Raw genomic sequence first — 15,021 nt, forward strand, 5'->3', positions numbered from 1 at the left:
AAAAAAAAAAAAAAAGTGTAAAAGTCCATTTTAAGTGTAAAAGTCTCTCATCTGTTCAGCAGAGCCATAGTTTTGAGAATTTTTTCTGTAGGTGAAATGACTCATTGAAGCCACACAATAATGTTCTTTATTATGCCAGTATCTGTTTCTCTATGTATTTCTCAGTGTCCTTCTGCCCATATGAATTAACAGGCTGACATCTGAACTATCTTCCCTCCAAGAAGACAGAATAGAGTGAGAAGCAATGTAAATGTGGGGAATAAGGGAGTGCTCAGAGCCCTAAGTTGGGATATGGAGAAATGCAAGACACAGATCCCTGAAAATAATGGCCAAACCCTCATGATCCAGTTTTGTAACATCAATGTAAGAAGAATTCCAAAGACTTTACAAAACCCAACCATCCAAAAAAAAAATATCACTAACACAAGGGTGGGGAAGGGATTTCAGAAAAATACTTGCTTGGTAAGTGAATAACAGGGAAAGTAAGAGAACAAATTTCATTAATGAACTGCCTTTGGATTTTCTTAGACTTGGAGACAGGTTCTAAAAAGTCAGTAAAAGTTCCACACAAATTTTTCTTAATGATACACTAGAAACATGTTTTCCAATTTTCTACCATTGCCAAAAAGAACTCTAATTGATAGGTCTTCCAGTCTTCTCTGTTTCATGAAGAACAAATGCAGTGAGCCCATTATACCTGCTGCTTTTCAAGGGCTATGAAACCTGGAGTGGTCCCCAGCGGAAATGCCAATTTTGTGATCATCAGGCGCACCTGCAGTATATACAAGACTGGACAGGGAGGCCTGTGTGAGCTAGAATAGTAGAATCATTTAGATGCTTTCATTTGCTCTTTCTCTGGTTCTTCATCAACTGCACCTCAGTTGAATTTGGTATACAGCTTGAACTACCAGGGCTAATTCAACTGAAATATATCTGACAGTATCATAGTCCTTAAAGTAGTTTGCTGTATTACCACAGAGTACTTTATCTTTTTACACAATTACAGGAAACTTTGGAGGGTGTTTAAATATATGCTCAAGTACTCCCCTCAGAGACGGTAGAAGCTTTTGTTTACATTTCTTAGTTCTTAGTTCTTTTGATGGGAGGGAAGGGTTATTTTTCAGTAACAGCTACTGTAAACCCTTTTGAGACATCAATGCTTTAATAAGCAAGGGTTCTAATAGGGTCTCATGAATAAAGCATTTGCACTCTTTCCCATGACATGCTGTACAAGTATATCTACTGCAGCTTTTGCAGAATTCCCTTCTTATAGGTTAGATAAGCAAAATCATTCCAAATGTTACAGGCACATTAAATTTCACAGCACTATTTCTCAAAAAATTATGAAGTCTAATTTATTTTTACATTCCATTAGCTTTATTAACACCTGAATATGCAGTGATACTATTTTGACCAATAGGACTGGGTAGATACAAGTTGATGCAGAATTGTTTTCAAATGTTCAATGCTCAAGCTAAAAAGGCAGTTAGCAAGAGCAAAATACAAGGACAATGGAAATGGTCACTGCTACCTCTGTATTTTATCTGTACCTATCGAGGCAGGAGTGGGAGTCTTGGCAGCCATGAAAGTAAATTAAAATGGGGATGTGGTGATGAAACAGGGAATGGTTGCTATCTGATGCAGCAGGTTTCAGTAGGTCTATTTGTTGACATACTAATACCATAAAGAGGTCATGACCTTTCCCTGATTTAATGAAGAGTAAAATTGCTACTTACCTTATGTATTAGTTGCATGCATTGTGATTGAACATTTCATACTTGACCTAAGGATTTAGTCACACAACATTCATTAATTTCAATTGGAATTAAATCCTATAAGCTCATCCAATCCCTCTGGGGTTCAGTTTTATCTTTGGCTAAATCCCTAGAGAGTCATCTGCACGTTCCTAGCATTGTCAAGAGGAGACAACAAGGCCATCCTCGTCTTGAATAGCAAGAGGCCAATTTTTTGTTTAAAGGCTGACCCTGACTGTCAAGGGTCCTTAGCTGCAGGTGAACTGGTAGTGTACCATGCAATATCTTTATTAACATAGGTAAATTTTCTTAATTGAAAACAGAGATCCTAGTTAAGATATTTATGTGTAGTTGCCGTTTAGGACAAAAAAAACCCCAAACATATTAACATACTCTGTACCTTCTTTTCTGATACCAAGTGAATGGATCATTTTCTAGTATGAAAAAAAGTACAAACCTGTCTATGTCATGACCACAATGATGTTGCTGTGACTAGGATTTAATTTGAATGCTTCCTTGCAGAGAAGACCTTGCAGAACTTAATTTATCTTAAATGTTTACTTTTTTTCTTAGATTCTTAAGGAAAACAATGTATAAAAAGATACCGTCAAGAAAGAAAATCTTGATTTGAATTCAATTAAATGTCTGCTTATCATATATTATGTAGCACTGTGGGAGGACTGCTTTGTTGTGTAATTAGAATGGATCGTTGTTAAGAAGCAGTATTTACAGAGATATTGAAATATTAGCTGGGATTTAAACATGTTTATAAAGCGGTCTCTTGATACCTTCTCCAAGTTATTTCCTCCAGCAACAGTATTAATTCCAACAAATTTAATTCAGATTGCTAGAATCAGTATTTTTGCAGAAAGATGGATCATCCTGGCCTAAATATTAATGTGCTTACTTACTGTGGTTTTCAAATTGGGTATTCATCTGGCATTTTGTCTTTAACATCACTAAAAAAAGACACCTTTTCAAATCTTGGCGATATTGGAAACTGATGAGAATCTCTGGAGCCACCCAAAGGGTTGCCCTAAAATCTATTTGTATCTAAGACTTGTCTAACTAGAAAGAGAAATTGAACAAATTCCTATTTGTCTGCCACAAAAAAACACACTTATATGCTTAAGATCAGAGAGCAAATGCAGGTACTGATTTAAGTGTTGGGAAAAGTAAGGTTACAGTGAGGTCCTAGGTGGAGATTTCTCATATTACGGGATTTTTTTAAAAATATAAATAGTTAATCAGTGTCACCAGAAAGGATAATTGTATATAATTTACATGGATGGGAAATATAGGCCTTACAATCTCTAAATAAAGATGTCTAGAAAACCCAGGAAATTTGTTTCGCTAGACTTTCTGTTGGCAAGCCACCATTATCTCAGTTTTCACAGGCTATATTCTGAGATCATATCCATACCTTAACATTTTGATTTAGCTTGTTCTTGCAGAAGAAAATCCCTTCACTTATGTGTGAACATGACAACATTAGCTTTGCAGAAAATAGCTCTTGCAATATTTTTCTGGCATTGAATATTGAATGGGATACTCAGTGCAACTCTGGAAGTACTACAATGCTTGAGACCATGTTACTCTTAGACATTACCAAAGGAATTAAGAAATAAGTGTAATCAATTTTCAACTTCTTAAATAAATGCCCTACTTCATCAGAAATGACATGTAAGCTTTGTACCTTGATTTCTGCTATGTTGCTTAGAGATATTGTAAAATGTGTCAGGAAAGAAAAGTCCTTGAATTTCTTCTGCTTCAGTTGCAAGTCTATTAATAGAATGGGAAAAGAATTGTAATGCTTCATTGCTTTTGGCTGATGGAGGGGAATACAAGGACCTTCCTACTTTCAAAGTGGCTTTGAAATAGTATTGCCAGCAACAAGACATCAGAGGAGTTCAGCAATGTAAAGTAAAAATGATATTAAAAAACTAGAAAAATGCAATTTTCTCTTATTTTACTTCAACAGCAGGAAACTCAGATAACTGTCTCTGTCAATTCCCTCCTCATCATCTGCAGCTTGAAATGAATGGGGTCATAAAATATATTAATACACATAAAATTTAACAGTAAAAGCTTTCTGGTAATCATTTTATTAAAGTGGCCATTGCATGACTCTCTTGAATAATCATGATCAGTTACTAGCCTAGTGTCTAGTTGTAAACAGTTGGTGGTTACACAAATGCTTACACAAATCCTCAACATTTTCATAGCAGCTGAATTCCCCCAGTCTATCCCAAATGTTTGGCCTGACCTTGAGTGAGATACTATACAACACCATTCCTTTGAGCTGATAAGGTCCTGTGGTTTTCTGTTAAGCTAAATGAGAAAGCCTTGGCCATAACAATTTGCACCATTGTGTCCATTATCTTCTGCCCTGCAGGTGATTTTCTGCATGCTTTATTACAGAAGACAAAGTAGTTGAGAGGGTATTGTCCTGCGGACAGTAATATCAACACTTATCCATATGCAGGTACAATTATACTTTCCAAGCTATACAGCAGGTAGTGTTGCATGACCACCATTCATTTTGGTAGAATGCACATGCTTTGATATAATAAAAATACAGTGAAAAGGAGCTAGAGAGTTTTTATTGATGAAGCAAAGCACAGAAATGCATACAACTGTTTATAGTTGCCTTCACAGAGCATCTTTGACCCTAAAAGAAGAAAGAAGCTATGTATAACTAGTCACTCACCTAAAATACACTGGCATGTGCTGGCAGACTAAAATATTCATGCAAGCAGCCAGTATATTTAAAATTATTGCAACTGCACAGAGTTCCTCAGAGCAGATCTAAACAGCATTTCAACAAGCATACTTATTTTTTTTTCCCTTTTGACAGATCACAAGCATCTCAGTATTCACTGATGAACTGTTTCCCTGGGAAAAGCCCTGATATGTCGCTTGGCTTCTGTAGCTGCCCTTGACTTAGCTCTCGTCACCTGTGCCGCAGCGGCAGGGCGAGGGCGGGCACGGCGGGGAATGGCCGCGAGTTCATCTCCTCAGCAGCCAGCAGGGGAAGCTGCTGCATCGGTTTTCAGTGCAACTCACGAATAGAATTTCTGGTTATTTTTATATCCACGGATGAAAAGGTAGGTTATCTTAAAATGAGAGACAGAATATGTATGTTTGCAGGAACAATTTTTTGCCAAACTATGCCTGGGATGACTATTCTAGTCACAAGCGAGAAGGCAGGGAATGAGTGGTGCATGATAGAAGAAGTAGGGGCTATTTAGTGTCAAAATTTAACATGTGCTATATCTTTGCTTAGGCTACTAAATACAAGACATTTCAAAAGCTATTAATAGAGATTCAGTTATTTATGCAAATTTTAGGTGATGGTAGTTTTTGCTCCATGTATATAAGAAAAGTATTTCTGTAAAAGAGATGCTGAACTGAAACATGCATGGTTTCTGTATTCAGGCTCATTCTGGCAAGTGTCAGAAAGTTATTTGGGCTTCATTCAAAATATTTTCTTATGCACATGTTTATGAGCTTCACAGAATTTGACTTTTAATCTATCTGATGTTCAGTTGTTCATGTTTAAACAAGAAGGCAATATCTTGCCCTTCCCTTCTATTTTCTCATACTAAAAAGAAGTATGTTTTGGTGACCAAAAATATGTAGTCCTCCAACTACTCTGAAATAAAAACAAACTCTTAGCACATAGTTTTGCTTCAGCCTTAAAATATTACAGGACCTTATGGGACTTCCAAGCTACAAGGAAAAATGCCATTAACTTTATTATTAAAGAAAGCTAGAGACGCATGACTTTTTGTGCCAAATTTCTGAATTTGGGCTAACTGTATATAGGATCCTAAATCCAGTACTTTACCAGTACATATGTCCTTCTAATTTTCTGCCAGGACAGTATTTTTATGAGTGTTATCACTCTGATAAACTGGCTGTATTCTCTTCATGCCTTATTAATAATAGATATATCAGATATAGTGATAGAAAATATATTTCAATCAGGCATGTATAGAAACTCTGCAGTAAGAAAGGGCATTGTCAATTCTAGTAAGAATTTTGCCTTGAGGTTATATTAATAACCCATATAAAAAGTTTATTTGCAAAACCTAATACCCTTAGTTTTGTCCAAAATATTTACATAGTGCCGATTCTAATTTAGTTCTAATTCAAATCTTTCTATTGTCATAGAATCCCTCAGTAGGAACCTATAGGATTGCTAGACTTCTGAATGGAAAATATTATTTCATTAGTAGGAAACTTATTCATTTATGACTCTCTCCTGTCTTTAATTTCAACAAATGGATTTTATTCTTGAAGATAGTTTCCAGTTGAAGTTTGTTTTGAAGGTGCTTATATATGTATAGTGGAGAATTGCTTGTGGTTCTGTGCAAACTAATGTGTTTGTGTAGCAAATAACAAAATACTGTTTATTCAGAGGTTATGATGCTCATGACCATAAATGACACGTGTCCATATGTATTCATAAATTCAGTTCTACCTTGGCAGCAGCTGAGGGAATGGCCATAATTTATCTGTTAAGGTGACAGAATCAAATGGTGACTTAGAAATGGTAATGGAATATTCTACCCCATATATAATTATTTTAATTCATATTTTTTAGAATAAATATTATTTGTATTACTCCTTTATCTTCAAGCAGATTAAACATTACTTTAGAAAGTGATCCAATATATGTTTCGGATCTAATAAAGGCGTCATACTTAGGTTTCCAGAGGAATCAGAAGCACTGCTGTAGAAAGTTTAAACATTTAATTTGTCTGCTGGGGAAAGCTGTACCAAAAAGGGTGAAAAACAAGCCAGCACACGTTCATCTGGTACAGCTTGGGAGAGTCTCCTTGGCACAATTTATTGCATCTGTTATCTTCTAAGCTGTTTGCTCTTGTTCAGACAGCTAATTGAGTGGTGGAAGTAGAGAAATATTAGATGCAGGGTTTTGGCAGGAATTTTTCCCCAAGAAAATATCAATGCCATCATTTGGACACTGAATTATGCAGCAGACTCTTATGTCCTGGCTGCAGAATAAAAAGCAACTTTAGGGGAACTGTGGTTGTGGGGAAAATATCTTCATGCTAACTAAGAGATTTATCCTCTTCAGTTTAATACAGCGAAATGACCAAGATCTATGTGAGAGAAAATATAACAAAAGGCTCATGAGATGAGGTAAGGAGATCACTCACCAAATACTGTCATGAGCAAAACACAATACGATAATGACAAGTAAAATAAATGTTAAAAAACAACCTTCTCCCCATCCCTACCTACTTTCCAGCTCTACCTCTTCCCCCCCACCAGTGGCATTGGAGACAAGGAGTGGGGGTTACAGTTAGTTCATTGCACTTGTTCCTGCCACTTCTCAGGGAGAGGAGCCTATGTCCCTCTGCTCCCTCCTATGGGAACTTCCCTCCATGAACTTCTCCAATGTGAGTCCATCCACAGGCAGCAGTTCTTCACAAACTGCTCTGGTGTAGGTCATTATTCCACAGGGAGAAGTCCTTCAGCACAGCCTGCTCCAGCATGGGTCCCCCATGGGAATCACAAGTTCTACCAAGAAACCTGCTCCAGTGTGGGCTCCTCTCTCCACAGGTCTGCAGGTCCCAGCAGGAGCCTGCTCCAGCATGGGTTTCCCACAGGTTCAGAGCCCTCTTTTGGGCATCCCCCTGCTCTGATGAGGGTCTCCTCTATGCGCTTCAGGGGAATCTCAGAGCCAGTGCCAGTGCAACCTCCTGCCCCTCCTTCTCTACTGACCTTGGCATCTGCAGAGTTGGTCCTCTCACATGTTCTCACATGTGCAATTAGATGCAATTAGATCTGTACAATAACTTTTCTTTGCTTTCTAAACATGTTATTGCAGAGGCATTACTGCCTTCTCTGATTGGCTTTGCCTTGGCCAGCAGCAGATCCTTCTTGGAGCCAGATCGTATTGGCTGTGTTGGACAAGGGGGAAGCTTCTGGTAGCTTCGCGCTGCCACTGAAAAGTCACTCCTGTTGCCCCTGGTACCAACACCTGGTCTCACAAACCCAGCTTATGTCTCTAAATTTAGCAAGAAGTATCACTGAAGAATTAAACTTGACATAATTTTATCCTGAATGTGTCAAGGTTTGTAAGGGGTGCAATGACTTAAACTATGCAGGTGCATAGAAGATATCACAGTTCCCAGCCCCATGTTGTCCTGTGAGCTTCTCAGAATTTTTCTACCAGTCATTTCTGGGTTTGGTGTTATAAGTATTATAAGTTGATACCAGGAAAATATAGTGATTAATTTTTTCTGTTCTTCATAATCTCTAATCGTAAGAGTACTACTAGCAAAAATTTTAGCTCTAGCCAAATTATATTTAGAAAAATCCTGACAGTAATTCCTTACAAATATTTATATTTCCTCATTCTACAATAAAAAATTGTATTCTTTTTCCGACTGCCAAATTATAAAATTGCTAATTTCCAGTCCTCCTTTCACTATTTATCAACTTTCTATCTCTTTTCTAATGAACTTCACTAACATACACATGGATGTGCCAGCTTTATGTCTTGTATAGTTTCAGAAAATACAACCTTAAGTATTGCTTTGAATTGACTTCTTTTTTAAGTTCAGTGTTATATAATATTTTATTTATAAGTACTGTTCGCACTCCAAAGCCAACTACTTATATCCATCTCACACTGCTTACAGGAATATATTAGCCTTTCTTATTTTAACCCAGTATTCATCTGTTTCCTCCAGTCATTCTTGCTGCATTTTCTATAACAGAAATAACTTCAGCAGATGAAAATGTTGACGTATTCAGGTACTCATTATACTTACAGAAAAATTGATTTCACATACCTTTACATCGTTCTTATCCTTTTCATATCTTTAGTTGGTTGGGGGCTGGGGTTGGGATGGGTGGTTTTTTTTTTGTTTTTTTTTTTTTTTTTTTTTTTTTTGTTTTGTTTTTGTTTTTGTTTTTTTTTTTTTTTGTTTTGTTTTGGGTTTTTTGGGTTGTTTTGTTTTTAGTTAGTTGCTTTGTTGATTTTTTAGTTAGTTGTTTGGGGTTTTTTTGGTTTTTTGGGGTTTTTTTCTTTTTCATTTAAGCCTTTGCCTGTTTTAGAGAAATACTGAAGGTTTCTCAAACTTCATATATGTAGTCAGGATAGATTTAATATGCATTCTTTCCTCACATTCTTCAGCAGTTTGCTTCCTACCTCCTCACTCTTGATAGGAAGATTTTATTTGACAAAATTTGCAAACTCCTTTTAAATAAATGGTGTGCAATTCCATTTACAGAACAAATTTTTAGCCAAAGTTTAAAGCTTTATGCAATAAGTTTTCCTTTGAAGCAGGAAGGCCAAATGTCTCACAGGGAATTTAAAAAAAAAATAATTAATTTCAGAAAAGATAGTTCTCAAAGGAACATGAATTTTTCTGCTAAATTTGAACATTTCGTAACCATAGGTTCCTTTAAAAACCCCCAAGTTCTCACCATTTGACTAACATAACTGATCCTAGCTATGCCTCTGGAATTAGTTCCTATAGACTTGATTTGTACAAATCACATGACTAGAAGCAGGACTGCACCCAGAGTCAGTAAATACCAGATGGTAAAATAGCCAAATACATTTGAAAACAGCTCCCCAGGCTTAAATCTCTGCCTCAACAGCTGGAAGAGGGTATTCAATATGGTTAGTGCCTTTTTCTATGTGGATACCAAATGTTACTGGACATTTGCAGTGTTTACTGAATACTGTGAAGAACCTTGATGCATATGACACTTTACATATATATTTTTAGCCTTTCATACATGCCAGATGTTGGCTGAAAACAATTAGGCAAAAAGCAAGTAGATTAAAAACTTCTTTGATAATTTATAATTTAAATGAGAAATTTTACATTAGACATGTTCTCAGAATAATTATGAAACAATTGCCTAATAATGAAGCTTCTAAGCTCTTTGTAACAGATGGTCAGAAGCCGAATTTTATTGGATCATAGATAATCAGTAAATTTAATATGCAGGATAAATGCTGCAATCTATCATCTTGCTATAACCCTCTGCACCATAATGTATTTGTTATAACTCCAAGATCAGAGGAACATTCCAGGATCTCTAATCTAGTACAGAGGTGATACAGGGATTCAGAGATGGCATTTCAGAAAGTTGTCTAAACGTGAAGATTTATGGCAACTACACATTTATATTACTGCATACTTAGTTATACCACCTTAACAACAGTCTTAAGACTGCTTTGGGATTCATTATGTCTCACACCCAAATACTATAGTACAACAAATTACTTGCTATTCGTTGTCATTCTAGGCAATGATAGCTACTTTTTGTTTTATGTGAAGTCCTTCATAAAATACTGAATAAAAAGGAGTATGTATTATGCATTAGCTGAAAAAAACATAAAGTCATGTAGGTGTAACGTGTGGGGTGATCCTGGCTGGACAGCACCAAAGCTGATCTGTCACTCCCATGTTCTCTGAACAGGGGAGAGAAAATGTAACAAAACTTCTGGATTGAGATAAGGACAGCAAGAGATCACTCACTGATTACTATCACAAGCAAAGCAGGTTTGACTTAGGGAAATCTGTTGAATTTCTTATTGGATAATAGGAGATATATCCAAATCCTTGAAACATATTCATCCCTAACACCTTCCTTCTTGGCTTTCAACTTCACTCCTGATTTCCTCTGCCTTCTCCTCTTGAATGGTACAGGGAATGAGGGAAAGGGTATTGTGTTCAGTTGCACAGTGTCTCTGCTACTCCTTTCTCCTCAGAGAGGGGCTCACACTCTTCTCCTGCTCCAGCATGGGATCCCTCACAGTAGGCTCAGTTCTGCACTAACTTCTCCACTGTGAGTCCTCCCCAGAGGGTGCAGTTCTTCGTGAACTGCATGTATGTTCCCCTTCTGCAGGGTCACAATTCCTGCCAGCAAACATGTTCCAGTCTGGGCTGCTGTCTTCACAGGGAGAGAACCTGCCAGCAGCAGGTCCTGCTAGGAGCCTGCTTGAGACCACTCTTCCCACAAGTTCTTTTAGGTACCCACCTGTTCTGGTGTGGGGTCCTTCAAGGGCTGCAGGTGGATCTCTGCTCCACCATGGACCTGCGAGGGCTGGAATGGCTCGGCTGCTTCACCATGGGCTGCACCACGAACTTCAGGGGAATCTCAGTTCCTGGCATCTGGAGCACCTCCTTACCCTCCTTCTTCACTGACCTTGATATCTACAGGGCTTTTTCTCTCATGTATTCTCACTCCTCTCTCTGGCTGCTATTATTCCTCTGCAGTAATTTTTCCCCTTTTTAAAATATTATCCCACTGCTGCTGAAGATCTTGGCCCTAGACAGTGGTGGGTCTGTCTTGGTCCCCCTAACAAAAATCACCCTGTAGCCCCTCCACTACCCACACCTTGCAATGCCAACCAAACACAGTGCATAGAAAATCACCTTCAGAGTCATCTACTGATCACCTTTTATAAATGATGAGTTATAGTGTCTCCAAGTATGTCTCATAAATTAACAGAGCATTGAAGTAACTACCTATCAAGAAGGATACTTGAGCCAACTTCTGTTTAATTTTTAAGTCCTAGTCTGTACCAAGTTGAAGGTAATGTGTCAATGTGCTTCTTTTACCTTCTCTAAGCTAGCATCTTGATTTGATATAGTTCATACTAGTTATGACTGACAAGCAGTTTGAATTTCCACGTCTGACTTCATTTTGAAGCTGATAGCAATAGAGTGTGAGTGAAGACAGCAACACATTACAAATTAATGAACAAGTGTTCTTAATCTGAATCATGTGAAGAACCACAAAAGGCAGAAACTTACATGAAGAAAGAAAAATAATATCAAATTAAAGGGCTTTTAACTCAGTTTCAGTAACATTTCTGGCAGAAGGTTAAAACTACCTTTTTTGTTATTTTGATTTTTATCTTCATGTTTTTGCCATGTAAAAATTAGATTAAATTTCCCCAGCTCAGCTACACAGTTTAAGAGTAACTACACTAGTGTCATCAAGAAAATCAGAGAAAATCTCTTAGCCAAGAGAGATGAATTGACATTGCTGGGAGATATGCCATGTGCTTCAATGACAGCTCCTGGTGCAGAACTAAAACAATCACAACCTTTAGAAAATTTATAAAAAAATTTTAGAAATTAAATAAACATTTAAAATCAAACTTAGAAATTAAGTTTAGGTTATCATTTCAGCACTAAGATATTAAATATTACAAGAGATACAATCAAATCAACTTCATTACAGGGCAACAAATCAGTCTGTGTAAATCAAGCCTGCATAAAGATCAACCATTTCCTGTAGCTTGCTTTCACGTACTTTAAGCATAGTCAGAAACTTCAGCATGATTCTTGATGTACTTCCTGCATATACTGATAATGATTCAAGCTTGCACTTGAGGATTGTCTCAATTAGAAGTCAGAATAATCCATTACTTGGAGGAAGAAGCAGAGTAAATTTAGCAGTACAGCATACAGTGGCATCTATTTGTGGTCAGATAATACAAAGGATTGATCTCCTTGAACAGGTAGGGAAGTAAATAAGCAAACTGACAGAAGTACAGCTAGATAGCAGTGTTAGGAACTAGTATATTTTGGTTAAAACCTGCACATATGAAATAAAAATAGATCAGGATTGAAACCCAATATTCAGACATCGTATGACAAAATATAAATTACATAGATCATTATATTGATTTATTATAAATAAAAATTATAAATGTTTTAAAAATGTGATTTATTAATATATATTCTAATAATATATTATTTATGTAATATAAAATTGCACACATCAAAATATGTCATTACTGATGGGAGTATAAATAGTTTTATTTATTCTGCATTATGCAACTGACTCTCTTCCACTCAGAGAGTAAGTAATGCAGTAAAGCCAAATGGACAATCTGGATTTTAATTTCCATATTTATTTAAAAAGTGACTCTTAGTAAATCCTTCATGTGATGTTCTTGTTAAATTACACTTATTTCCTATAAGGTATTGTAATAATTTCTAGCAGGCATTATGCCAAAGTATTTGTAGGCTCTCTTTATCATATGAAAAACAGATTCAAAAGTTACACTTCCTAAATGCAATTTTCCAAGTATATGCAATGAAACAATCAGTGAATAAGATATTTCATGCACAGAATTATAGATGGCTTCAGAAAGGAGAAGACTCAGTCAAAGTAATTATGTAGATTTTTTAAACGGAACATAAGTTGGCTTTAAGCATGTACATCCAAAGAGCCATCTAAAAAACATCTCTTTTACAACATCCCTCCAAGTGCCCAAAACTTGTGGGCATCTTATTTCCACCTTCAGTGTGCTCTCTGGAAGACAGCAACTTTCTTTTCTTGCCCAGTACTGCTTTGATGTGAGCAATGAGATGTCTTCTATAATGATGAAATCCACAAACCAGGTGCAATGAAGCCTAAGTCTTCTAAGAGCATTTAGTGAGAGCATTCAAAGCATCCCTGTAAGAATGCTTTAGATAGAGCTCTAATGTTATTTAGATAGAACTCCTTGAAAATTCCATTAAGGTGACAAACTTGTGGTTTAGTAACTAGGTCACTGAGTAGGTGAGTCCTGCTTTCTCAGGACTATTGTTGCTTTAACCTTGGAATGCTTTAAAAGAAAATGGTTATCTGTATATATGTATGAGCATCCTCACCACAAGGATGCAGAATTATTCTGCTCTCTAGCTTTCTGGTAGCATGACAGTTACCTTTCTCTCTGAATACTGGCCTAGAAAGGAAACAATGAGTAACATGCCTATGTTGCATCAGCATCTATCTTCTTGCATGAGCTTTCTATCACTTCAGAAGGCAAAGATGTATAGAGTGCTGCTTTCCTATCTAAATCCTCGGGCATGAAAATAAATGTTCTTAATTCTGAGAGAATTGAGAACATCAGAGAACATGTCACTGCTTTTGCATAAGATCACTGCCACCTACACAGCTGCAATATTTTTTCACTTTACTTTCTCACTTGACTGATAGAGTAAAAAAATACAATTCGGCTTTTCTGTACACTTTCTGATGGTATGAAACATGATGCAAAAGCCCTGGTGAAGGACTTATATTGGGTATTCTGAGGAATATCACTTCTTTAATCTGAGCCTTGGAGCTCTTTTTTTTCTTGCTCAATGTCTCACAAGGCAGCTAGCTTTTGGCATTCCTTGCAGCCTACAACCTTACAGCACCTCTGACAGCTCCTTTCCTAAGTGTTCTGCACTGTCTCACATTCAGCTCCCAGTTACTTCTCTCCTGTCAGCATGAAGCAATCCCAAGCACAGTTTAGCAACGACCAGTCCTGGGGCTGATCACTTTCTTCACAGTGGGAAATCCATTTGCTTCATGTAGGCATCTTGGGTAGAGAGATGTAGAGATGGCCATGCTGAGACAAAATCTTTCCACTGGTCATGTAAAATTTTGAATTTATCTCCTTTAAACATGTGCCAAGGGAAAAATCCCAATTACAAATGGTCTGCCACAGTTGGGTAGGATCCAGGTTAATATTGCTGTGCATTTTTATCCTGAAGGTGAGGGATTTTGTGAGTTTGAAAACAAAAAAGACAGGAGACAGCTGAGAAGATTTTAGGAGATGGAATATTGAGCCCTCATTTGCACTGCAAATACTCAACAACCAGAGGTGCTACAGTGTGTGCAGAGAAGCTGTCTATGGAGCCTAAAGTGAAGCAACAACCCCGCTGGAACAGGGAGGGACAAAGGGACCACCTGTGGAGACAGGAGAATGTATGAGTCCCCCACCCTTTCTGGGTGCCTGTGCCCACATCAAGGCCCATGTTCCTGCAGACCCCTCACAGCTGGGATCCCCTGGTCCCTGCTGCTGGAGGTCAGCCCCTTGTCTGCAGTGCCCGATGGGAGGGTGTCGGAGCAGCTCCAGGGCAGTTGCCATGCAGGGCCTCTGTGAAGGTTTGCTGGCCACAGATGCCTAGCACAACAGTAGTGTCTGGGGAGCACTCAGCCCTGCACAGACCCCTGGCTCCCTGGTAATTCCCTCATCCTGTGGCCCCCAGCCCTTGTTCTAGCACTGGATCCCCATTGCCACCATACTGACTTTCAAATCACTCTCTATGAGGAGGCAGAAAAATACCCAAGTCTCATGTACCACTTTCAGTCCCCCTTCCCAGCACCCAGAGCAGAGAACCAGGCAAATATCTGGTAGGGGTTGGGTGCTGGGACAGGTGTCTCTCCCCACTGTGCAGCACCAGCAGTAGCAGTGGCATGCTAGGAGTCCTTCTGTCCT

General features: G+C 37.8%; 1 long non-coding RNA gene across 1 annotated transcript in view; it reads left to right on the forward strand.

Annotated features, from left to right (window-relative positions):
- LOC135304721 (uncharacterized) overlaps positions 1–4,855 on the forward strand; it is a 104,201-nt gene extending 99,346 nt beyond the window's left edge. The window contains exon 3 of the long non-coding RNA XR_010365994.1: positions 4,612–4,855. This is a non-coding gene — a long non-coding RNA (uncharacterized LOC135304721). The remainder of the gene's footprint in view (positions 1–4,611) is intronic.
- The last annotated feature ends 10,166 nt before the right edge of the window (positions 4,856–15,021 follow it).

Source organism: Passer domesticus, chromosome 1 (genome assembly GCF_036417665.1).
Source record: "Passer domesticus isolate bPasDom1 chromosome 1, bPasDom1.hap1, whole genome shotgun sequence".
NCBI lineage: Eukaryota > Metazoa > Chordata > Aves > Passeriformes > Passeridae > Passer > Passer domesticus.